The following is a 27,221-nucleotide window of genomic DNA, read 5'->3' as shown; positions in this document are numbered from 1 at the left end:
ACCACAGGTGGCCTGAGGAGGGAGGAGCTAGGACTGCTGGACCATATGGCCTCCAGGAGTCCTTCTTAACTCAGGCTTTGCCAGGCCTGCTCTGTGGCAAAAGTGTGGCTTTAAAATTAAGCAGTTCTTGATGCATTTTAAATTCTTTTTGAACTTTTATTATTTCAAACTATACATATGAAGTAAGACTTTGATGTCTGTAGATGTTACTACTTAAAATTCTCATAATTATTTGGGGCACCTGGGTGGCTTGGTCAGTTGAACATCTGACTCTTGATTTTGGCTCAGGTCATGATCTTGGCATCCTGGGATTGAACACTCCCAGTTCAGCCACTGGAACAATCCCTTCTTCCAGGACTTCCCTATCTGTTTAAGCCAAGACTGAGTTGGGTTTTCCATCATTGGAAACATCCCAACTGATAGACATCCCAACTGATGGACATCCACAAATGTAAAATTCTTAACTGAAAACTTAAAAAACTAGACATTGTGAAGAATGATTTCCCTTCAGATCTTTAACAATAACTAATGACCACTTTGACAAACTCCAACACACCAAAATCTTAACTTATTAAACAAAGCAGATCCCAAAGCAAAATAACTGGGTTATAAGAGCCTGTGTCGGGGATCCCTGGGTGGCTCAGCGGTTTGGCGCCTGCCTTTGGCCCAGGGCACGATCATGGAGTCCCGGGATCGAGTCCCGCATTGGGCTCCCGGCATGGAGCCTGCTTCTCCCTCTGCCTGTGTCTCTGCCTCTCTCCTCTCTCTCTCTCTCTCTCTCTCTCTCTATCATAAATAAGTAAATAAATTAAAAAAAAAAAAGAGCCTGTGTCACATCATAAAAGGATCTGCCAGTTTCCTCTCATGTAACACAAAATAAGTCAATGTACAAAAGCTGATATATGCCAGCGCTTCTCACACTTGAGTCTATTAGAATTACCTAGAGGCCACTGGTTTATTTGAGAAGCAAATGATTTCAACTTAAGGAAGACTGTATTGGTACAACAAGCCATTCTGTCTTGAAGTTTAAGGAAGGACAATCTGAGGTTGAGAGAGACATATATCACCAGGCAGCACCAGCTGGGTGCTCTTTCATCAAGATTTTATTTTATTTTCTTTAAAGATTTACTCATTTGAGAGAAAGAGAGGGAGAAAGGAAGAGAGGGCACAGAGACCATGCCAGCACAAACAGGGGAGAAAGGAGCCCCTTTCATCAAGATTTTAAAAACACAGGACGCCTGGGTGGCTCAGTGGTTGAGCATCTGCCTTTGGCTCAGGGCATGATCCCGGGGTCCTGGGATCGAGTCCCACATCAGGCTCCCTGCATGGAGCCTGTTTTCCCCTCTGCCTATGTCTCTGCCTCTGTGTGTGTGTCTCTCATGAATAAATAAATAAAATCTTTAACACACACAGACACACCAACATCCAAAGGGCTTCTCCATTCCTGGGTTCACAGAAAGAAACATTCAGAATCCTTTGGTGGAAGTCTCAGAAGGCTCAAGGTTACCCCAAGGATGGGCAAAGGAAAAGCCCTCCAAATAGCTGCAGGTGGAATGTGACCCAAAGTTTTTGCCTCCTGCGTGTGACTAACCAAATCTCTGGCCAGGAGCCTGAATTCTTAATTTGCACTTGAAGCCAAGGACTCAGCTCAGCCCAAATCTAAAGTCTAGCTACAGCCATGACCACTCAGCCTTTTACAGAATAACCACGGAATCGAGAGCAAAGTGGCTGTGGCTCTGGAGTTGCCCCTGCAGGTCAGAGGGCTCTGGAGTTGCCCCTGCAGGTCAGAGGGCACTCCTGCCCCTCCAGCCAGGAGCGACACCATGCCCCTGACTACGCCTCTCAAACTTCTAGTTCAAGGTGAGGCCAGGACATTGTGTTTCTGCTTCCTTATTCTAGGCCTTCCCTCAGTCAGGGAAGGAGAGTTCTAGCAGCCACCTTTTCCTGGTAAAATCTCAAAGGTAAACGTCCAAGGTAAAAAGAATATGGTCAGAGGGATCTCTCACATATCCAAATCTCAAATCCCACGTGTGCCATCTTCCCCCAAAAAAGGACCCTCCACCAACCAGCACTCAAAGCCACTTACCATTAAAAGGCAGGATCTGAATACTTTGAATACTTACAGTTAGAGCTCTGCAACTCTTCTGTTAGTCTATTTTCTACCACCAAATGTTCATAAGGACTAAGGATGGGAACAAAGGACACACACTACCAGGAAGGGATTTCCAACATGCTGTTGGCAAATGACTGTGTCAGTTCCCCCATCCCTGAGCAGCCCTATAAAACACAATGTATAGAGATAAGTAAGAGGGATAAACAGTTTTACATCAAAGATTATATAAAGTCCTCAATTTTCAAAACGTTGAGACCCTAACTTTTCCTCTATAAAATGTTTCTAATTTGGTGGTGTTAAATGTTATCTGATGTTCAGTTTCTTCCGAGAAGGCTTGTTATTCTCTCATTCTGCAAATATCATTATCCCATATTTTTTATTGAATCTGAAATACGTAAGACCCATTTTTATTTGCCAGTATAGACGAGTTCAATGTGTAATAGTCTAGGCCACTAACAGTCGATGTATAAGTGAAATAGAAAAGGGACAGCACGGGGATCCCTGGGTGGCGCAGCGGTTTGGCGCCTGCCTTTGGCCCAGGGCGCGATCCTGGAGACCCAGGATCGAATCCCATGTCGGGCTCCCGGTGCATGGAGCCTGCTTCTCCCTCTGCCTGTGTCTCTGCCTCTCTCTCTCTCTCCGTGACTATCATAAATAAATAAAAAATTAAAAAAAAAAAAAAAAGAAAAGGGACAGCACGGACAAGACGCCTGATCTAACTGCCTCAGCACTTTTCTTTTAATATCCACAAACTCTGACACACAGTTCATAAATCTCTGAGGCAGCTTAGTGTTCTGTTCAACAGACCAATTTTAACTATCTTTAACTTTCTACTTTGAAACGTATTCTAAGTCCAACAGGGAAAACCTGGGGATCTCAGTAACAGTTCCAAGAAAAGCTCGCGGTCACCTGTAGCCCGTCCTTCCTGCTGACCGCGCTGACGGCATCACTTGACCTTCTCCAGGCTCCGCGGCGGTGCCCGGGGCGCCCCCGCCCCCGCCCCCGCCCCCGCCCCGCCGCGGGACCGCGTGGCCTCGGTGTGGAACACCCGAAGAGATCAGACCGACTCCTGCGTGGGCTTCGAGGCGGAGCCCGCGAACGAGAGGAGCAACCAGTGCAGCACCTAAACCCTGCAGCAGGCCTTGAGTCCCGGACAGTGAAGTGTCATTTCAGACAAATTCTCCAAGTGCAAACCCGTGATAAGCCGAAGGATGTAACCCCTGTGCGGAGTCGGAGCCCCGCAGGCGAAGGGCAAGGCCGCAATCCCGGCGCCCCGCCCCGCCCCGCCCCGCCCGGAGGAAGGTCCGCGGACCCCGCGCTCGCCCCGAAGCCGACCGCACGCAGCCGTCCAGGCCCGCGGCGAGGCCCAGCGGAGGAACCGCAGCGACGGCGGGACCCGGCTTCCAGAGGCGCGGGGGCAGTCGGATTCCCGCGGGACGCGTGCCTCGGGAGTGACCGGCCCGCCCCGCCCCAGCCTCCCCGGGGGGCGGGAACGGCGGCCCGCACGTCGGGCTTCCTGCTCCGGGGCCCCGCGCCCCCGCCCCGCGCCCCCGCCCCGCGCCAGGGCGGATGCGGCCGTGTCGGGGGCTCGCCCCACGGTCCCGCCGCGCCCACAGTCGCAGGGCCTCGGGCCCCCTCGCCCCCACCCGCCGACGGCCTGGGGCGCAGCCTTTCCTGTCGCGCCGCACCCGGCCCCACGCGCGGCGGAGGGCAGAGCCCCGGGGCCGCTCACCTGGGCGGCGGGCGCCGACGATCTCCGCGCGGGCCACGGGGCAGGCCCAGGGCGCCGGCGCACGCACCCGGCCTCGTCCCGCCCACCGCTCTTTGTGTCTGGAGGCCCCGGCGCCGCGCTCCCGCAGCCTCCAGGCGCCGCCCCCTGGTCCTCCGCGCGCGGGCGGCCACCCCGAGGGGGCGGGGCGGGGCGAGCGGGGCGGGGCGGGGCGAGCGGGCGGGGCGGGGCGAGCGGGCGGGGCGGGGCGGCCACCCGAGGGGGCGGGGCGAGCGGGGCGGGCGGGCGGGGTGCGGCGGGCGGGGGCAGGGCCTGGGCGCCTCGCCAGACGCCAGGGCCTACCCCGACGGTTTCAGCGCCAGCTTCTGCGTGAGGTTTGGCTGTTCACAGCCCGTACTCCAGCTCATCTTCTGGGAACAACCCGAGGAGGCAAGCCAGGTAGTAATACTCAGTTGAGGAAACGGGAAGACACAACAAAACTTAAGGTTCTTGTCTTCCCATCATACAGAAAATCATTTATTGAGCACACGTACTAGTGCTAGGCATCGTCCCAGGGCTTGAGAATGGAGCAGTAACATGCTGGCAGGGTTGGCAAAAGGAAATAATAAAATGGAATAGAAAAAATAATAAAATAAAATAAAATAAAATAAAATAAAATATAAATAAATATAAAATATAAAATAAAAAAAATAAAATCCCTGCCCCTCCTGGAGTTTATACACCAGGAGACAAATTAAAAGCTCAAATGAAATACACAAAAGATACTTATAAATGATACTTAGATACTTATAAATGCCAAAGAAAAACAAATTAAGAGAGGAGCTTGAGAAGTGCAGGAGGTTGGGCCAGGCAAGGCCAGAGGAAGTGACATTGTAAGTGAAGGCCCGAAGGGAATGAGAGAGGGAGACAGGCAGCTAACCCGGGAACGTGGGCCAGGCCTTGAGTCTAGAGGATGCCCCATGAGTTTCTTTGTGGCCAGGAAGAGTGTGGTGTGTGAGGCCAGGTTGAAGTGAGAGAGAGGCAGAGAGGCATGTCGGGCAGTGCTGCCCCTTGGGAGGATTTGGCTTCTTCTCTGAGACTCGTAGAGGGACTTGTTGGACGTAAAGTTGTTCTGGTCACTGGGTGAGGGCGAGTTGGGGGAGAGCCAGCAAAGGTTGAAGTAGGGAGACCATTTAAGAAGTGATGGCAGAAATGGGCTGAGAGGTGAAAGTGGCTTGGACCAGGGTGAGGGGGAACAGTGGTTAGATGCAGGATGTGTGGTATTAGGGACAGTCCTGCAGACAAGAAGTACCCCTAATTGGAGGCAGGTTGTGGGAGTGGCTACAAGGGTGACTACAAGATTTTGGCTGAAGCAACAAGTTATTCATTTTGTGCGGAGTTCCTTCCATGCTCACCTCATTTTAATACAACAATCCCAGGCCATAGTTGTAAAATTGTCATTTTACAGAGGGGAGAAATAAACTTAAGTGATTAAATAACATATACTGCGATCCATATATCTCCCAGGTACCGACATCTGACCCCAGAACTTGCATATCCTCTGCCAGCCCTGGCTGCTGATCAGAGACCTGCAGCTGATACCCCTTCTCCCTCCTCCCTTCAGTGTTCTCAATACCCCCACTGTCCTTCCAGTCATCAAAATAAGAGGCTTGTCTTCATTCCTTTCTTCATGGCTTCAGGGCATGAGCCAGCTGCACTCTGAGTCCCTGTCCTGTGGCTTCTCTGACTATTCCTTCCCAATGATCCCTTGTGGTCCTCCTTTCCTCTGCCCTAGGTATTTTCATTCACAAGGGTCCCAGTCTTGGCTCCCTGCTCTCTTTGCCTGTTCTCTGGGTGCTCCTGCTGTCCCCCATCTTAAGTCACCAACCTCGTGCTGATTGAATGGTATTCCTCAGTATTTCTAGTCTGTTCTCATTCTGGCCCTTACTCTCTTTCTCTGTTATTTATAAAAAATATATATATATATTCTAGTGATTTTCCTTTAAAAAAAATATTTTATTTGACACAGAGACAGCACAAACCGGGGGAAGGAACAGAGGGAGAGGAGGAAGCAGACTCCCCACTGAGCGGGGAGCCTGACATGGGGCTCCATCTCTTCACCCTGGGATCATGACCTGAGCCAAAGGCAGATACCTAACTGACTGAGCCTCCCAGGTGCTGGTCTCTTTCTCTCTTACAGCCCCAAACATCTAACTGCCAACTGAATATTCTACTTCCATCTCTGACAAGCAGTTCAAATTCAGTCAAGTTTCAAACTGAAAGACTTATTTTTCCCCTAAAATATGCTTCTTCTTATGGATTCCCCATTTGGTAAAGGTCACAGCCCTTCTATCTCCTCCTTGAATTGACTCAGTTGCTGAGTGCTGTAGATTCCTGTGTGTTTTCCCTCTCTCTCTCTCTCTCCCGACCCCATCATCCAAGCCATGCCTTCCTGGTCAGGCCCTCTGAATGCCTCCCCAGGACTCCTAAAGCACTAAAGCCTGCTATCTGTACTTGTGCTTGTCACCTCTGTATCCCAGCCAGACATGCTTTCTAAAACATACACCTGTGTTGTCTCTGTTCTACATAAAGCCCTTCAAGGCTTCCTGGTGAAATTGTTTAGCTGGTCCTCTCTTCTGAACCTGCCACTTTTCCAGCCCACCCACCCCAGCCCCAGTCCATTCTCATCTAGACTTCAGGCCAGTGGGGCCTTTCTCAGTTCTCTGAAAATGAAACAGACCATGGGCTGTCTTTTTCCCAAGATTTTGCAAACCCCCTAGTTAACCTCTCAGTCAGCTTCAGCACTCAACACAGGAACCTACCTCCCCCACCACCATTCATTTGCTCCCTTTCCTCTCTTCCCTGGACACTCATGTTCACTCATGTTCAACTCTATCCAATCTCTGTGACTCTTTACTCTGATAATCTCTTTACTAATTCGCTCTTTTCTGCTAGTTTTTGAGCTCCTATGAGCAAGGGCTGTCTTTTTTTCTCTGTTGCCCATGCCTAGAATCCAGCAAGTGTTATTTGTGACGGCTAAAAGATAGAGTGGGCTATGCTGGACCTGTACCATCTCCCTCTTTGACCTTGTTAATGATGCTTCTCTACCCCTTAGTTCCATCCTTTCACCCCTGATGTAGAAAGGCAAGTCTTACCAGCATGACAATACATCAGAATGGTGAAATGAGCTACACTGTGATCTAGCGTGAGGAAGGTGTCAGTGTATATATTTTATAGGGACTCCACTTTAAAGGATGTGAGGATCTGAGGAAATGTGACTAGTGGGGAGGAGGCAGGATAAAAGCTAGGCTCTGGAGAAACAGGGTAGGAAAAGGAGGAGGGGAAACAAGGACAAGTGAAAATTGCGACTGCCTGCAAATAGCAAACCCCACACATAGTGAAAGACAACCAGAGACTAGTGAGTGATGCTCACAGCATGCTGTGGGCTATGAGGTTTTCCTGACTTGCTCTGAGTGAGGTTGGAGCCCTTCTGATGTGCCTGTGACCCTTCCCAGCCAGTGAGAGTCACAGTGGTGGGCCACACCATTGCAGAAATGGACTAGCTGTGGGATGCATAGCCAAGATCCTGACCAATTCTTTATGATACTAAGTTCCCAGGGGTACCTGTTGAAATAGCAATGAAGAGTCTTTATTCAGAATGACCATGTGCCCAGGTAACCATTCTATAACTCTAAGGAGAAAAAAAAGTGAATAATAGGGGTCAACTCACAGTCTTCAACACAATTGTATAAAAATACTCAGGTCTCTTGTTTTAAGTCTCACAGCCATTAAAATTATTTTCCTTAAAATAAATAAGTAAATATAAAAAAGAATAAAATCATTTTCCTTTTCTTTTTAGCTTTATTTATTTATTCATGATAGGCACACAGAGAAAGGCAAAGACACAGGCAGAGTGAGAAGCAAGCTTCATGCAGGGAGCCCGATGTGGATTTGAGCCGGGACTCCAGGATCACGCTCTGGGCCAAAGGCAGTTGCTTAACCTCTGAGCCACCTAGGGAATCCCCATTTTTCTTGTTTCTTAAGAATGGCCTGTATTGCTATATACTTCCCTCCTAGGACCACCTTTGCTACATCCCAAAGGTTCTGAACTGTCATGTTTTCATTTTCATTTGCTTCTATGAATATTTTAAAATTCTTCCTTGATTTTCTGGTTGACATACTCATTCTTTAGCAGAATGCTCTTTAACCTCCATATATTTGTGTTCCTTCCAAATTTTCTCATGTGTTTGAGTTCAAGTTTTAAAGCATTGTGGTCTCAAAATATGCAGGAATAATCTCAATCTTTGGTACCAGTTGAAACCTGTTTTGTGACCCAGTATGTGGTCTATTCTGGAGAATGCTCCATGTACATTTGAGAAAAATGTGTATTCTATTGCTTTGGAATGAAATGCTCTGAATATATCTGTGAAGTTTATCTGGTCCAATTTGTCATTCAAAGCTCTATTTCTTGGGTGACCTGCTTAGATTATCTATCTATTGCTGCAAGTGGGGTGTTAAATTCTCCTACTATTATTGTATTCTTATCAATATGTTTCTTTAATTTTGTTATTAATTGGTTTATATATTTCACTGCTCCCAAGTTAAGGGCATAAATGTTTCTTGTTGGATAGACCCTTTATGATATAGTGTCCTTCTTCATCCCTTACTACAATCTTTGGTTTAAAATCTAAAATGTCTGATGTAAATGTTGACACCCTAGCTTTCTTTTGATGTCTATTAGCATGATAAGTGATTCTCCACACCTTCACTTTCAATGCAGTTGTCTTTGGGTCTAAAATCAGTCTCTTAGGGGCTCCTGGGTGGCTCAGGGGTTAAGTGTCTGTCTTTGGCTCAAGTCAGGATCCTGGGATCCTGGAATCAAGTCCCGCATTGGGCTCTCTGCTCAGTGGGAAGGCTACTTCTCCCTCTCCCTCTGCCCCTACTATTGCTTGTTCTCTGTCTTTCAAATAAATAAAATCTTTAAAGATAAAATAAAATAAAATGTCTTTTATAGACAGCATGTGGATGAGTCTTCCTTTTTTATCCAATCTGATACCCTGTGTCTTTTGATTGGATCATTTAGTCCATTTACATTCAGAGTAACTATTGAATGATATGAATTTAGTGTCATTGTAATACCTGTAAAGTTACTGTTTGCGTAGATTGTCTCTGTTCCTTTCTGGTCTTTGTTACTTTGGGGCTCTCTCTTAACTCAAAGGATCCCCTGTAATGTTTCTTGCAGGGCTGGTTTAGTGATCACAAATTCTTTTAGTTTCTGTTTGTCTTGGAAGCTCTTTATCTCTCTTTCAATTCTGAATGACAGTCTAGCTGGATAAAGTATTCTTCACTGCATGTTTTTCTCGTTTAGTATCCTGAATATATTATGCCAGCCCTTTCTGGCCTGCCAGGTCTCTGTGATATGTCTGCTGCAAGTCTGGTGTTCTTTCCCTTGTAGGTTAAGAACCTCTTGTCTCCAGCTGCTTTCAGATCTCTCTATCTCTGAAATTTGCAAGCTTCACTATTATATGTTAGGGTGTTAATCTATTTTTACTCATTATGGGAGGAGTTCTACCTCTTGGACTTGAATGCCTGTTTCCTTCCTCAGATTAGAAAAGTTCTCAGCTATGTTTTTCTTATATATACCTTGTGGCTATCTCTCTCTTCTTCCTCTGGGGCCCCAGTTATTCTAATACTGTTTCACTTTATGGTAATCGCTGACTTTTCCAAGCCTCCCCTTGTGATCCAGTAGCTATTTTTCTCTTTTCCTCATCTTGCTTACTTTCCATCATTTTGTTTTCTGTGTCACTGAGTCTTCTGCCTCATTTACCATAGCAATTAGAGTAGCCATTTTAGATTACATCACAGTTAAAGCATTTTAAAATTTGCCTCATTAGATTTCAGTTATCTTATTTCTGCCCTAAGGGATTCTCTAGCATTATTTATGCTTTTTTCAAGCCCAGCTACTATCTTTATAATTGTAATTCTGAATTCTAGGTCCAACATTTTACTTATATCCACGTTGATTAAATCTATGGCAGAGAGTATTACCTCTGGTTCTTTCTTTTTTGTGATTTTCTCCTAGTCATTTTGTCTGGAGAAGAATGGATGAACGAGGAAACAAAATCACACATATACACACACACACACACACACACACACACACAATTTTGGGATCTAGTATCTGTTAGATTATATTCCTCTCCTATCTTTTCATTTTTGGTTTCTGATCTCTTTGGATTTGTCTAGTGTATATTTCACTGGGGTTGTGGTTGATATCTTTCATTTTATAGATATATTCTTCATTTTTGGCTAAAAATGTAAATGTAAAAATGAAAATTTAAAAGATTTGATAAAATGAGAAATTAGTTGAGGGATGCCTGGGTGACTTAACAGTTGAGCGTCTGCCTTCTGCCCAGGGTGTGATCCTCAGGTCCCTGCATCAAGTCCTGCATTGGAGTCCCTGCAAGGGGCTTGCTTCTCCCTCTGCCTGTGTCTCTGTCTCTCTCTCTCTCTCATAAATAAATAAATAAAATATTTTTAAAAATAGCTAGTTGAAAAGGAAAAAAAAAGAAAAATATTTTTAAACTGAAAGACTAAAAACGTGAGGAAAAAAACCTTGAATTCTATATACTGTTTTGCCCTAGCACAGGAGTTTTTCAGTTCTGTGTGATCTGTAAACCTGGCATTAGCCTGATGTTCCTGCTGGTCTTCTGGGGGAGGGGCTTGTTGTACTGTTTCTCAAGTGTCTTTGCCTTGGTGGAGTTGTACTGCCCTTACAAAGGGGCTGAGCTCAACGTTAGCTGTTTCAGGTTGCTCTATGTGACTTTTGTTCCCTGAAGGCTTTCCGTGCTGCTTTAGAGTATGAAAAAAAAATTAAAATGGCAAGACTGTTATTTCCAGCCCCCACAACCCCTACTCTTCAGTGCACCCTCAGGGAAAAGCAGTCAGTCACTTTTCTGTGCGCCAAACTCTGCAGACTCCTATAGTATGCACCCAGGCCAATCTTCCTGGGGGAGGGAGTATTGTCTCACTGTAATTCTTCTGATGCTTGCTAGGTCCCTGCTTGGAGAGTGGTTGCTGATGGTGCCATGGTTTCCAGTTTGTGACAACAGCGAGCTGAGAGCCCTCTCTGGGACTCCCTAATTGTAGCCAGCTTCCCTGCTTCAATGCTTGGGAACTGTGCTGCACTCATGTGCCCCTGTTCTTTCTGTGACCCCAGGGATCCTGAAACCACACTGTCCCACTTAGGATTCTGCTCCACTTTGCCCCTTGAACACCTTTCAGGCAGGAATGTCACTTACCAGAGCAGACTTCTAAAAGTTCCAATTTTGCACTCTGCTGCTCTGTCACTTTCCAGTGCCTTATACAGGCTCCCTCCCCCGTGGTTTATCTTCCCTTTAGATTCCTTTAGATTCACTTCTCTCCATTTCCTACCTTGGAAAAAGTGGCCACTTTTCTATCTGTAGAATTACAGCAACTCTTTTCTTAGCTCTCAGGTTGAATTCACAGGTGTTCAGATGCTTTGATAGGTATCTAGCTGAATTCAAGTGACCAGATGAAATGAGGGTCCCCTACTCTTCCACCATCTTCCCTCCTTCCCCTATTGACAATTGTTAACTAAGGGGTAGAATATCCATTACTTGGGGCAGGAAGCAGGGTTTCCTGCTTTTTCTTCCTATTTTGGTCAGGGGGTTCCTGTCATAGCACCCACCATCTTGATCCTATCTTGACCCAGCTTCTTGTGAAGTGCTGCTAGGACAGGCCTTGGACCTTCCCAGTAGCTGGCCATGACTTCGTTCTTGCTGGCTTCTGGGCATCCTATTAGAACCTAACCAACTAAAAAAAAACAAAAAACAAAAAAACAAAAAAAACAAAAAACAAAACAAAAAAGAACCTAACCAACTGCCTCCTTTAACAGAACCTGTCTCACGGCTACAATTAAAAAATACAAGCTATAAGGGATGCCTGGGTGGCTCAGTGGTTGAGCATCTGCCTTTGGCTTGGGTTGTGATCCGAGGGTCCTGGGATCGAGTCCCACATCAGGCTCCCTGCAGGGAGCCTGCTTCTCCCTCTGCCTGTGTGTGTGTGTCTCTCTCTCTGTGTCTCTCGTGAATAAATAAAATCTTAAAAATAAAATAAAACCTATACTATCTTTATTTGTATCTATCTGTATGTTTATGTATATCTATATATGCATGTGTTAGATGTGTGTTATTTTTTCTACCTTCAGGTGGAATTACGAAAATTAATTTATAAAGAACTCTATTTATTTATTTATTTTTAAAGAACTCATGCAATTCTTTTTTTTTTTTTTAAAGATTTTATTTACTGGGGATCCCTGGGTGGCTCAGTGGTTTGGCGCCTGCCTTTGGCCCAGGGTGCGATCCTGGGGTCCTGGGATCGGGTCCCGCAATGGGCTCCCGGCGTGGGGCCTGCTTCTCCCTCTGCCTGTGTCTCTGCCTCTCTCTCTCTCTGTCTATCATAAATAAATAAGATCTTTTAAAAAAAGATCTTATTTATTTATTCATGAGAGAGAGAGAGAGAGAGGCAGAGGGGAAAAGCAGGCTCCATGCAGGGAGCCTGACATGGGACTCTATCCTGTGTCTCCAGGATCAGGAGATGTTATCTCTTACAGGATCAAGTTATCTCTGACAGAATTTGTCAGCAATAAAGATAATGTGACGGTTGTTTAATGTCTCATGAAATTTTTATGACTAATCTAAACATAATTATGACTAATCTAAACATAATTGTTAAGAACAAGTAAATTACAAAGATGTAAGTCAGATAAAGTTTATAAACTTTTCAGGGCACCTGAGTGGCTCAGTTGGTTGAGTGTCTGACTCTTGATGTTGGCTTGGGTTATGATCTCAGGGTTGTAGGATTGAGCCCTGTGTAGGACTCCCTGCTCAAGTCTGCTTGAGGATTCTCTCTCCCTCTTCTTGTGCCCCTCCCCTCATTCTCTGTTTCTCTTTTAAGTAAATAAATAAACAAATAAAATATATATTCTTAGGTTTATCAACTTTTTTTAAAAAAGATTTATTTATTTGTTCATGAGAGACAGAGGCAGAGACACAGGCAGAGGGAGAAGCAGGCTCCGTACAGGGAGCCCGATGTAGGACTTGATCCCAGGACCCCCAGGATCATGTCCCAAGCTGAAGGCAGGTGCTCAACCGCTGAGCCATCCAGGCGTCCCAAGTTTATAAACCTTTTAACAATAATTATGCTTTTGGTATGTCTACTTAAAAATATAGTTTCCAAAATATTTTTTAAATTTAAATTTAATTTGCCAACATATAGTCTAACACCCAGTGCTTATCCCATCAAGTGCCCTCCTCAGTGCTCATCACCCAGTCACCCCATCCCCCCCCATCCACCTCCCCTTCTACAACCCTTTGTTTCCCAGAGTTAGGAGTCTCTCATGGTTTGTCTCCCTCTCTAATTCTTCCCACTTGATTCCCCTACTTTCCCTTATAATCCCTCTCACTATTTCTTATATTCCCCATATGAGTGAAACCATATGATGATTGTCCTTCTCCAATTGACTTATTTCACTCAGCATAATACTCTCCAGTTTCATTAGTTTCCAAAATCTTTTTGGTAACTTGAAACCTTAAAGTTATTCTAAGCTAAATGATGGATATTCATTGAGTATATAGATCACTTCTAAATAAGATAAAATACTGAAACATTAGTTACTGAACATCACTCATTTTTGGCTTATTACAGAAGAACTGAAGATATTTGAGTCTATTACTAAATATTTTATGTGCTGCATTGAAAAACTCACTGGGTAGAAGAATGTACTTCCAGAAATCATAAAATGTATTCATAAACTTGTCAATTCATAGAATGCTAGTGTAACAAACAACCCACAATTCCTTTGTCTTAGTTTTCACTAGAAATTAAGGATTCTAAGTATTACAAATTCTAATCAATATATGTAATTAAAACTACTTAGAAATAATAAGTGTTAAAGGAAACAAACATTTGTGAAAAGTAAGTAAGGAAAGTAGAATGTGTTTTTGGGTGAGAAGTATGGGGACATCTGGTGGGCTAAGTTGGTGAAGGAAGTGACTCTTCACCTTGGGGTTGTGAGTTCAAGCCTCATGTTAGCTCTAGAGATTATTATTATTTTTTTAATGGTATGAGATATGAGAATGTATTTTTGTTAAGGAAAAAAATTAATTTTGTCTGAAAGTAAAATGGTTATTTCAGAATTAGGAAGAGCAAAATATAAGACAAAGCCTAAATGGTTATAAATGGATATATGTGGTTCATGGAAAATGCATCTTAGGAAAGTCATTTTTTAAATTTGTTAAAGATTTTTTTTTATTTATTTGAGAGAGGGAGGAAGGGAGGGAGAAAGGGAGAGAGAGAGAGAGAGAGAGAGAACACAAGTGAGAAAGGGGCAGAGGGAGAGGGAGAAGCAGGCCTCCTGCTGAGCAGAGAGCTCAACCCAGGGCTCTACCGGGAGCTCGACCTGGGGCTCGATCTGGGGCTCCACCAGGGGCTCAATTGGGGGACCCTGTGATCATGACCTGAACTGAAGGCAGACACTTAACCAGCTGAGCCACGCAGTCGCCCCTTAGGAAAATTATTTTGTGTGGTCAAACTGGCTGAGATTGGAATGAATTTATTCAAGTTCTTAAAGAATGGATTTTAAAGATCAAAAGTACACTGGTGCAAAATTAGAATTTGTTTTTTTTTCAGGGCACCTGGGTGGCAGTCAGTGAATCATCTGACTCTTGATTTTTGCTCAGGTCATGATCTCAGGAATCTAGCTTCCTGCACTGAGCATGGAACCTGCTTAAGATTCTCTCTCTCCTTCTCCCTCTGCTCTTTCCCGTGAGAAAAAAAAAAAAAAAAGAAATGGTTTTCTCTTTGTTAAAAGGACAAAGTGTTCTTGGACTATTGGTATTAACTTACTAAGAGATTGTAAAAGGTTTTCCTTGCCTTTTGGGTAATCTACCTGGAAAGCAAAGTTTTTTTGTTTTGTCAAAATTTCCTACACTTCGTCTTTATTCGTTCTTCGGTTATTTGGGAGAACTGAATCCTTTCAAAATTAAAAGAGTTGGGACGCCCAGGTGGCTCAGAGGTTTAGTGCCTGCCTTTGGCCCAGAGCATGATCCAGGAGTCCTGGGATCGAGTCCCATGTCCTGCATTGGGCTCCCTGCATGGAGCCTGCTTCTTCCTCTGCCTGTGTCTCTGCCTCTCTGTGTGTGTCTCTCATGAATAAATAAATAATAAAAATATTTTAAAAAATTAAAAGAGTTAGGTTTAACTCACAACTATGTAACCTTATGTTACATAGCCTTTAAAATCTATTATTACTTTGGTTAAATAGGTCATTAGCTATTATTTCATAATGATCTGTGATTCTATCTAATCAAATGTTCAAAGATTTTGACATTTTTGACAATTTTCCCAAATTAAATTCTACATGCCATCCTTTTGACCTCTAATTAACTTTGAGATGTCTCAGAGAGTCCTTGGAAAATCTCAAAGGATTTGTAACATGTTAAACTAATTAAGTTTATTTGATATGTTAAGTTACATGAGAAACACTATCAAATAAGAAATGATGCTCTACCTTCTTAGATTATATCTGTATGGGTATGTGTTAATATAAGTGTTCTAGAAATTGTATGAAATTCCTAGAAATCTGATATGTTTTGGTATAAATAATGTTATTAGTCATATTTAATTATCTTAAAATGTATATTATAGAGATAACCAAATTTCCTTGTCAATTCTATTATAACAAAGTCTCATCAGATCTTTAACCATGGTCATTTTTAACTCTTTCATCATTTACAGACGGTTGTTTTACTCTGATGCCTTTGCAAAATTGCTTTATCTTCAAAGAGGCTCTTGGAAAGGAACCTACCAAGTTCTTTTGAACACTAATACTGCTGCCAAATTTTAAGGTGTTAAATCTTGGGTGCATATTTCCTACCTAAAGAAGAGTACACTTGCCATTTGGTCTCATGCTAATGTTGGAGATCTCAAAATCAGATTGCTCAGGAAGAGAAGCAGCTGGCACCACCAGGTAGACCGATCCCTCCCAAGATCTATCAACAACAGTTCTTTCCATTTCTCCTCCCATCTCTTGACCATCTTTTTTTTTTTTTTAAGATTATTTATTTGAACACCGATAAAAAATTAATTTATTTAAAAAAAGATTATTTATTTATTTTTTCATGAGAGAAGCAGGCCCCATGCTGGGAGCCCGATGTGGGACTCGATCCCGGGACTCCAGGATCACGCCCTGGGCCGAAGGCAGGAGCCAAACCGCTGAGCTACCCAGGGATCCCCTTTGGCAGATGTCTCCTACCTTGTTTGGGAGTTAGTGGCAATGAAATCAGGTTAGAAATTTATTACTTACTCTAAGGAAAATGTCAGGACCTACCTCTGAAGCCACAGCTGCCCAGCAAAGATCATTGGGTTTGCTTACTAAAGTTGTCTTAGACAAGAAAGTAGCTCCTGATGCTTTCCTTGCTGAGCAGGGAGGTGTTCATTCTGTAGCTAATACCTCTTGTGCTTGGATAAGTAGTTCTGGGGAAGTTGAGATACAACTGGATGAAATAGTTAAACAAGCCACTGGCTTGGGCAGATTAAACCTAACCCTGGGTCATTCTGTGACCTGTTTGATTTGCCTGGTTTGGGTCATGACCTTGACTTTGGAATGCACTCCAAACTTTGGGTCTTCGTTCTTCTTTTTACCTCCTTCTTCTTCTCCTCCACCTCCTCCTCTCTTCCTACTCCTTCTCCTCCTTCTTCATATTCTGGTTTGTTTGTTTGTTTGTTTGTTTGTTTGTTTAAGACAGAGAGAGAGAGAGAGAGAGAGAGAGAGAGAGGCAGAGACACAGGCAGAGGGAGAAGCAGGCTCTCTATGGGGAGCCCGATGCAGGACTTCATCCCAGGACCCAGAGATCACGACCTGAGCTGAAGGCAGATGCTCAACCACTGAGCCACCCAGGCATCCCTTGTTTTTATTTTTAAGTAATCTCTACACCCAACATGGTGCTCAAATTCACAGCCCCAAGATCAAGAGTTACATGCTTCACCGATTGAGACACCCCTGGGTATTATTCTTCTTATACTCATCATTGTAGTCTTTGTGGTGCACTATATTCTCTCAAATATCTTTTTTTTTAAGATTGTATTTATTTATTCATGAGACACACACACACACACACACACACACACACACACACACACAGAGAGATAGGCAGAGACACAGGCAGAGGGAGAAGCAGGCTTCATGCAGGGAGCCCGATGCAGGACTTGATCCTGGGACCCCAGGATCATGCCCTGAGCCAAAAGCAGACGCTTAACTGCTGAGCCAACCAGGCATCCCTCTCTCAAAGATCTTGAATACATGTCCACAAGGGTTGGCTAGCTGACGGGTGATCTCACAGAAATTGGAACTCCAAACAAAACGTGAAGAAAATGCCATCTTTAAGGATATGAGCCCAACTTTTTGACCTGTGAACTACACAAAGACCAAAGCAGATGACAAAAGTAGTGCTTTAGCCTAAATATTTGATCACACCTCTCAGTAAGCTTAGAGTCTGATCAAAAGTGGAGAACTGTTAAAATAACCAGATTAGACCCAGGGCAGAGTCACTCATGGTAAATCCCATGTCAGCAAACCAAAACGTAATTAAATTTCTATGCTGGGCTCTCCAGAGAAGGAAGGTTTAGATTAGCCAGTCATTGCTTGTCTGCTCAGCACAAGTTACCTGACTTAGCTCCAAGACTCCCCTTTGCTCCAGGTAAGTAAAGTAACCCTGCCTTAACCAACAGGCAAATAACTAGTGTAACTAGAAAATATCTCACCTTATACAGCTCTTTGGAACTCCTTTCTATCTGCTAGATTGTATGCTGCCAAATTCATGAATCACCAAATACAGCCAGTAAGATCTTTAAAATTTACTCAGTTGAATTTTGTTCTTCCAACAAATGATTTTAGTTCATTGAGAAAAGAATAGAGGAGGTAATTGAGAAATGAAGAAAATAATACCTTGCTATGGGATTTTTTGGTTTTGATACTGGAATTTCCTGATTTGGAATAAAATTCCCCTTTAAAAACATGGGTCATCAAAGATACAGATGCAGTGAAATGGCAGGACACCTGCACCCCAATGTTTCTAGCAGCAATGTCCACAATAGCCAAACTGTGGAAGGAGCCTCGGTGTCCATCGAAAGATGAATGGATAAAGAAGGTGTGGTCTATGTATACAATGGAATATTCCTCAGCCATTAGAAACGATGAATACCCACCATTTGCTTCTACGTGGATGGAACTGGAGGGTATTATGCTGAGTGAAGTAAGTCAATCGGAGAAGGACAAACATTATATGGTCTCATTCATTTGGGGAACAAAAAAAATAGTGAAAGGGAATAAAGGGGAAAGGAGAGAAAATGGGTGGGAAATATCAGTGAGGGTGACAGAACATGAGAAACTCCTAACTCTGGGAAACGAACAAGGGGTCGTGGAAAGGGTGGTGGGTGGGGAGTTGGGGTGACTGGGTGACGGGCACTGAGGGGGGTACTTGACAGGATGAGCACTGGGTGTTATGCTATATGTTGGCAAACCGAACTCCAATAAAAAAAAAATACCAAAAAACAAACAAACAAACAAAAAAACCATGGGTCATTGCCTGTAGTCAAGATTCTTTATGGGCCTGGGACCCAGGGCTGATTCTGGCCCCTGCAGAGGATTCATATTGTACCTGAAATTCTGTGAAGAACCAAGCCCCAAGGGTTCACTGGACAGAACATCGAGAAGCTGCCCAGGGTTTGGGGGCTATTGTCTGGGCCGGAATCACTGGGAGCCTGCAATCCTATTCATGTAGGGGCTTTAATAGCAAAGGGGATATACTGAGAGGTTCCATGAGCCATCACACATCCTTTGGGCCTGTGAGCTCCATGAAAGCAGGTCTGGCCTTTTTGTTTCCCCACTATAGATTCAGTGCCTGGAGCATCCTACTACACGCACACACATGCACACACACACACACACACACACACACACACAGTAATTAACATGTGGGGTATATATGTGTCCTGCTCAAATATCTGTTGGCTGAATGACAAAATGCAACCAAGTCTTGCAAAGGCATCACAGCTCTTTCCTCTTGTATTAGTTTGCTCAGGCCGCCATAACAAAATACCACAGACTAGTGGCTCAGGTAACAGGAATTTATTGTCTCACAGTTCTGGAGCTGGAGGTCATTTAAAGTTTGGCAGGTTTGGTTTCTTCTGAGGCCTCTCTCCTTGACTTGCTGGCTACAGTTTTCTCCTTGTGACGGCACATGGCCTTTCCTCTCTGTGCACATCTCCGGTGTCTCTTCCTCTTGTTATAAGGACACCAGTCCTATTGGGTTAAGGCCTCCCACACTTTCAACCTCATTTAACCTTAGTTACCCTTTAAAGACACTACCTTCAAATGCAGTTATTTTAGGAGTTAAGGCCTCAACATATGAATTTGGGAGTGGGACACAATTTAGTCCACAATACCCCTCCTCACTGTCCTTCCCCTATGGACCCACTGCCTTCTCTTTCTTCCCTCTCCACAGACCCATTTTCTCCTTTTCTATGGCTTGAACTCATTTGCCCTTGTAGAAGGGTCACTCAACAAAAGTGGAATGTGCTGAGTTCACAAGGCAGGAACCTGTGGCTTTGTCTCAGACCTGTTTTGTTTGGCTTGATGATGGGGCCTTCCTTTGGGTCACCCCTCCTGGTTTTGCCATAGTCCAAAGCACTTCCATCCCCTCATGCTGGCCCCCTTGGCTCGTCCTTAGGTGAGTCTGACGCCCATGTGCACATTAGAGAGGAACTCCCAACCAGGGCCTCTGAGTCCCAAAGTGTATGAAGATTCCAGTTCACACAGCTGGGCTCACTTGGTGGCTGCCAACTGACAGCCAGAGGAGTCAGAGATGAGGTCAAGGAGAGGAACTCCTTTAAGAAGGAGCTTTGGAAAAAAAAGTGAAGGAGCTTTGGTGGTTTGGAGGAAAGTATTGGCAGAGAAATAATTGGTCCACATCTTTTTTTTTTTTTTAAGATTTCATTTATTTATTCATAGAGACACACCCAGAGAGAGAGAGAGAGAGAGAGAGAGAGAGAGAGGCAGAGACACAGGCAGAGGGAGAAGCAGGCTCCATGCGGGAGCCTGACATGGGACTCGATCCCAGGTCTCCAGGATCACACCCCAGGCTGCAGGCAGCGCTAAACCACTGCGCCACTGGGGCTGCCCTGGTCCACATCTTAAATGAAATTACCAGCCTTTGTCTTTCACCCAAGCATATTTTAACCCCAATTAAGGGGTCTGCTTTTCACATAGTTATTTGCTCACCACTACACATACATACCCTATTAACACAACACTCATACACACACTCATTAAGCATATATGCAAACCCCACTAGGCATACCCCATGCTACCTACACACCCCACAACACACAGTTCCACTACAGACACCACATTAAGCACACGAATACTCTACTCACACCCACACATGTAATCCCACTCCTCACACACATGACCCCACTACATATACACCCAACCATTAACACATAATTCTACTAAATACCTCTCACTACACGTATGTCCCACTACTCACATGCACCCATTAATCATATACATATACACACATACACTAATAAGCGCCCAATACACGTACAACTTCACATTTATATACCATAGTACTCAGCACACATAGTACTCACACACACACCTCTACACAAACTCTCACTACTTACAATCTCAGTGTATACACACAAACCCCCTATACATGCACCCCATTACACACACCCCACTACTTGCATGCACGCAGCCCATTTTGCACACTCCCAAACACAAAGCCTTGCACACTCCCCCACACAACATTCTCAAGGGCTCCCCAGCACTCAGAGACCTCACTATGCACACACATATACACCCCCTTCTACAGATATGCACACATATCCAACTACACATACCCAACCTACTTAAAACATACACCTCTACAAGCACTCACACACATATATTTTTTCCCTCTCAATCCACACCACCGTACTCACAGCTGCTCACCCACCCATTACACACATGCACACAAATCCATAAACACATATACATAAGCTTCACTACCTCCTTTTCTACCATGTGGATGACAATTTTCTGCATTCTCCAAAGCCTCATATTCACAGCCTGCTTTTGACTGCCCATCATACCTGTCCAAATTTCATTTCTTACCATCCCTGCTCAGACCCCTTTCTCCAAACAGGCTGATCACTTTCCTTTTTTGCAGACCTAGAACCCCTCCTGATTGCTTAGTATTCGCTGTCTGGCACTTAGTAGGAGTCCAGTAAGTTTCTGTTACAATGAATTCTCTCTCTGCAAATGTTTTTTCCCTTCTTTGCCCAGATATGTTGCTTCCTTCACTATCTAGCCTAAGATTCATGGCCACTGCACAGTAGCTCCCTTACTGATGTTCTTCTAGGAAGTGTTCATCAATTTTATACCATACTCCCTCTTGCTTATGTACCAGGATGTCTAAACCGAACCTGTGATCTAAGCAGCAGATGTCAGATACCAAACTTAGTGTGAGGCTCCCTAGTAGTGTTCATGGTAGTTAATCCGATGCTTGTTTCCTGACATTTGAGCTATCTCACCCATTTTACAAATATAGAGAAAGTGGAGCCAGAGGTGGAAGGGTTTGGTAGAGGAACTATCCCCTTAATGTCAAACCTGGAGAGTGAGATGCAGTGGTAAAACTCAGAGGGGTGACACAATTTCCTGCAGAAAGTATGTAAGTTCAAGGGGCTGTGGCAGGGGACCCAGAGACAGCAGAGGGCTGTGGGTGGGTATAACCTGCTTCTCACTGACAGTGGGGCAAGGACATGTCAGAAAGGCTGACGTGGGACCAGTTAGAGCCCTTCCCAGGAGCACTGCCTGGGAGAGGAAGAGGATGTCACTGGTGAAAGTGGTGAAAGTGGAGAGATCTGCTAGAGAAGCAGGGGTGAAGGGGTAGCCTACTGGAAAAGGGGACAAGAAGCAGCAGCTGCAGGAATCCAGTGGGAGTTCTGAAAAGCCCCCGTGAGTTCCCACAAGGTAGTCAGGTGTGAAAGCCTGTTGCACCTTCAGGCTGTAGAGCCAACTCAGGACAGCAGCAGGCTCTAACCAAGTGAGAACCTCCCTGTCCACCCCCCTACACCTCCCCTCTGCTCAGGAGATGAGTGCATATTGCATCCCACAGAGAGGATCCACTTACACATGTTTGTGACTTAAAGTGATCATAGGACTATTTCCTAGGAATGAACAGTAAAGCCTGGAGGAGTTTTCATCTAGTCTTCATCCACTGGCAGGGAGAAAGCTTCCTCTAGCTGTGTCAATATTAAAGGAACAATAGGTGACAGAAAAGTTTCATTTTGATTACATCCCAGTGTCATCCTTGTTTGGCACACTGGTTACACCTGTATTTTCTATTAAGTTCCTTAATTTTAATATCTGTTTGTGTTCCAAATGCTATCCTTACTTTTCTTTAACCTGCCATGCTATCGGGGTTGTCTGGGTGGCTCAGGCAGTTAAAATGTCGGGCTCTTGGTTTTGGCCAAGGTCATGATCTTGGGGTCTTGGGATGGAGCCCTGTGTTGGGCTCCCTGCTCAGCGCGGATTCTGCTTGTGATTCTCTCCCTCTTTCTCTGCCCCTCCCCCCATACATGTTCTCTTTCTCTAAAATAAATCTTAAAAAAAAAAAAACAAACAAACCCTGCCACAATAACTAGTACTTCACTGGGGAGTTAATGTGTGGGTGCAAGCTGAGAATTTGGTAGCCCTGGAAAGAGTAGAACTGAGTGTGGCTAGGTTTTCACATGACGGGACCTTGCACAGGTTATTTCACCAGCATCACTGTGCAGCATACCCACTGCTCTTATGTTGGCTCCATGTTGTTTATCATTCTTACTGGGAGGAGTCAACCCATCAAATTCCCACAAAGTTTGGTTATTCCAAGTAATTAAATCTAGTAACAGAGTTGTTTTCAGGGGAGAACTGTCCCATTTTTACTGACATCTGCTAGACATTCAGTGAAGCACTGAATGTGTGTGTGGTTTTCGAAGTATATCTTATGGTTATTTGTTAAATTTTCATGCACAGATTTCAAGCTTAGGAGATATGCAAAAAGATTATATATACATCTCTATTAGGAACTTGGCAAGTAGAATATGGGTGATATATGGCAACAAATAAACCATAATAAAACTTAACTTTTAAATCACTTACAATTGTATAATTTAGGGGTATGTAGTACATTCACAATCAAACTATCACCACTATCTAGTTCCAGAATATTTTTGTCATTCCATAAAGAGACTCTGTACTCATTAAGCAGTCACCTGTTTTCACCTTCCAGTAAAATGTAAACATAATTTCTGTAAGCTGTTTTATCATCTTATCCATAAAGGTCAGGGTGACATTTCAGAAGAAAAATCTTCCAAGAAATCCAGTGGAAATAACTATATTGTCATATATGTCATATATTTGAAGACTGATTAAAAATATGGTTTAACTCTGGCTAAATTTTAACCCTATTGCTAGAAGTTAATTTTTTTACGATTTTATTTATTCATGAGAGACAGAGAGAGAGAGAGAGAGAGAGAGAGAGGCAGAGACACAGGCAGAGGGAGAAGCAGGCTCCATGCAGGGAGCCTGACATGGTACTCGGTCCTGGGTCTCCAGGATCACGCCCTGGACTGAAGGCACCCTAAACCACTAAGCCACCTGGGCTGCCCTAGAAGTTAATTTTTTAAAAGCATAAATCAAATGTACCTCATTCAGAAGGATTTTAACTGCAAAGAAATCTAAGAGACTATAACTTTTAAGTGATCATAGGAACAGAGTTGTCAGTCAAAACAAGTATCTATGTCCAAGCAATATTGAAAATTTAGGAACACAGAACAATGAGACCCACAATCACAAGACAAGCCAAAGGATGTCAGACACAAGAATAAAGAAAAAGGGAGTCAGGGGAGAGATGTTAAAAAAATAAGCTGCATATAGAATTCAAAACAAAACTGAAAAGAAGAAAAAAGGCTGTAGGCATGCAGTGAATCTCCACTTCAAATAGACATTTCTTAATAGTGACTATGGAGCACACGACTGGCTTTGTGGTCTTGACCTACATTAAACAGGAAATAGAACATCTTCCATACTGTTATACAAGGAAATATACATCTAATATAGTTTCTACTCCAAACTTAACTAAACCATAGTAAAGGAATACACATGCATAAGTCAGGAAAACAGGCATCAACAAAATTTTGAAAGCTGGAAAATATGTGGACAAGTGGCCAGTAATTTAGTAGATCCAGGAAAGCTGAGTCTGGACCAGCAGTGTGAGGAGCTGAGAAACCATGAGGTAGATTCATCCAAACATTTAGGAACCAACACTACCAGATACCTCAGGCCTGAAGGAGGATGGTGGGGAGTTGGATTAAGGAGGATGGGGTAAAAGGTATTCAAAATACAATCCCTGCCCCCACCAACCTTAAGTCCTACTTCAACATAAGTCAAGATGCTACTGTGGAGAGTAAAACAGAAGATATCTCTACTGGGGGTGTCACATAATTGGGCTCAATGGCAACCAGAAACATATTAAGTAACCATATGAATACCTTTTCCCCACCTCCCTTCCACGCAGTTCCTAGGTGCTGACATCAGACCTCTACCCTTCAGTCAGGAGAAGAAACCAGACCAACCAAAAGCAAAGAAGAGCTTAAAACAATGGTCTCAGGGGTTCTCCAACTCACAGCCTACCCAGATACCCAACAGTAAAAGAGCCTCCAAGTTGACAAGCCCCGTCCACCTGTGCAGAGCTTCCAGTCAGCAGCATCATCCCTACTCTTATTCATGAATACTAAGGATTTCTGGGAATGTGAGGAAAGCTTTTAATGTGAGCAAAGAGATCTAAATAAACAGATTAGAGCAACTTAGAAAAATAGTGGATTCTGTGGCTTTTCCAAAAACTTAATTTTCTGAGAGATAACATTCCACTCAAAACAAAAAAAAAATATTACTAAAAAGGAACAATAAGAAAACAAAACAAAGCTCTCAGAAATTAAAAGAATAGTAATAGGGTTAGAAAATCAATAGGACTGGAAGATATAGTTGAAGAAACCCCCCTTATCCCAAAGTGGAACAAAATAACATATGGGAAAATAGGAGAGAAAAGATTAAACAAAGCAGGTCATTAGAGGAGGTCCATCATCTGAATAGTAGGAGTTCCAGAAAATGAGAGCAGGAAAAGAACAGTGGGGAAGCAATTTGCAATGAAGTAATTACATTTTCAGAACTGAATAACATTAAGATTTTGATCAGAAGGGTTCAGAGTGCCAAGCAGATAGAATGAAAACAGAGCATCACCATGGATCACTGGGGGAAAACTACACTTCTAAGACCTTCAAGAAAGAAAAAAGTCTGGTCACATAAATATGGCTAGAAGACCACAGAGCAATGCCTCTAAATTCCAAATGAAAATGATACCAGACTGCATGCTGTTAACTGTCAATAATGGGAGAAGGGTAAAGGCACTTTCAGACATTTAAAATCTTAAACATTTTACCTCTCACACACATTTAGAGAACCTACTCAGGGAGGATGCCACCAAAAAGAGGGAACAAATGAAACAAGGGAACATGCAGGACAAAACCAGGAAACCCAATATAAGAGGTAAAGGGAGTCACTAGGATGGTGACATGCAGCAAGTGGAAGGAAACTCATCATAGTGTAGCGGGGCAAGGGCTCCATGACTATGCTGACCTTCTCCGCAAAGTGAATGATAGGCACAGGGAAAGTCAATGGAACCATCACTTTTATTGCTGAATGTTAATGATAGTGGATGGCAGAGACTATCATGGTATACGTTCCTAACATGAATGATTTAAACAGAAGCTTTAGACTCTTTTCTTCAAAATCTTATTTATTTATTGATGAGAGACACAGAGAGAGAGGCAGAGACACAGGCAGAGGGAGAAGCAGGTTCCTCTCAGGGAGCCTGATGACCTGCCTGATGACCTCCATCCTGGGACCCTGGGATCATGCCCCGGGCTGAAGGCAGACGTTCATCCGCTGAGCCACCCCGGCATCCCTAGGACTCTCTTTTTCAATCAATATCTTAGCAAGAGCATTTTCCCCCCTAAAACTGAAAAGCAGAAATAAACTTGCCTAAATTGAGGAATTCTGTATAGTCATACATAACTATATATGCAGATACACAGGAAATTGCTCACAGCAGTGGCCTATAGGAGTGATGGACCTCTTGGAAAGAGATGCGACTTTGCCATTCACCTTTTCATTTTTTTGACTTATGTGCCACAAATAGTTAATTGTTCAATTATATTCTCTAATTTAAAGATGGACTGAAAAAAAACTGATCATGTACAGCAAGTAGTTTTATAAAACTTGCCTCAGGTTTAATTAAGTATATAAAACTGTATTTAATATATATTAATATGTTCACTATAAATAAATGTGCTTAATGGATAGTGATGGAAACTGTTTCTTACTGTAGGTGACAAAGAAATTTGAAAGTGCTAAACCAAGTACCTTTGCAACCATAAAAACCCTTTTCTATAATACATACTGAACATCCACTGGGTCCTGGTTACTACCGTATCTAAGATGTTTGTGCACCAGAGGGTTGGAAGTGTATATGGAATCAGAAAACATCCATCTTTGTTTTAGTATTCCAGGTGCAGTGTCCATTTGTGTCTACTTTAGGCCTTCCTCTATAACTAGTGCTTTGGAGAACCCCTGGACAATTGAGAATTTAGGGCTTTGTAGAGCATACTATTATGGAAAACTGAAAAAAAAAGGGGGGGGTATATTATTACATCATTTTTTTAAATCTTGAGGAATAGTATTCTAAAAACAAAAACATTATTAATAAAATCACAGGTCTATTCCAAGATTTCTTAAAATCTTCTGTAACATTCCACTAGGAAGGTAGAAAACCACCAGTTTTTCTCTAAGGAAGGATGCAAATGGAATGCAATATTGCATTACTGCACATACTGAATACAAACTGGAAGGACAAGGAAACAAACCACAGCCGCCTCCCCATAACTTTTGCTGAAGAACTGCTCACTTGACATTGTAGCATTGTAGGAACTATCTTGCTGAGATCTGTCACTACGATCTAGAAGCAAGGGACCTTCTCTGGTTAGCATACTGAATGCGACATTGCCTACATCCATCCTGTGGGATAGCTAGAAGGACAAACCCTAGGCATCATGCATCTATTAGAAAAATCATACACATAATTTTCCTGCCAAGATCATCCAATTTAATAATTTTTAAATAGCTAAATTATAATCAAGGTCACATGGGCACCATACCTGTAACTATACACATAC

General features: G+C 43.5%; 1 protein-coding gene and 1 long non-coding RNA gene across 7 annotated transcripts in view; one reads left to right on the top strand and one right to left on the bottom strand.

Annotated features, from left to right (window-relative positions):
- NINL (ninein like) overlaps positions 1 to 3,995 on the bottom strand; it is a 138,094-nt gene extending 134,099 nt beyond the window's left edge. For 4 of the 6 annotated variants that reach the window (XR_012015245.1, XM_072793586.1, XM_072793590.1 and 1 more), the window contains exon 1: positions 3,846 to 3,995. The gene's annotated coding sequence lies outside the window, so the exon portion shown is untranslated. Of the gene's footprint in view, positions 1 to 2,123; positions 2,278 to 3,845 lie in introns of all 6 variants that reach the window. The other 2 variants (XM_072793587.1, XM_072793592.1) reach the window with 2 other exon arrangements.
- Positions 3,996 to 4,142: 147 nt separating this feature from the next.
- Positions 4,143 to 26,308, top strand: LOC140614348 (uncharacterized). Its single transcript, XR_012015244.1, has 3 exons — positions 4,143 to 4,280; positions 15,642 to 15,873; positions 24,509 to 26,308. It is a non-coding gene; the product is annotated as an uncharacterized lncRNA (long non-coding RNA).
- Positions 26,309 to 27,221: the final 913 nt, after the last annotated feature.

Source organism: Canis lupus, chromosome 22 (genome assembly GCF_048164855.1).
Source record: "Canis lupus baileyi chromosome 22, mCanLup2.hap1, whole genome shotgun sequence".
Lineage (NCBI taxonomy): Eukaryota > Metazoa > Chordata > Mammalia > Carnivora > Canidae > Canis > Canis lupus.
This window is presented reverse-complemented; position numbering and strand designations above follow the sequence as displayed.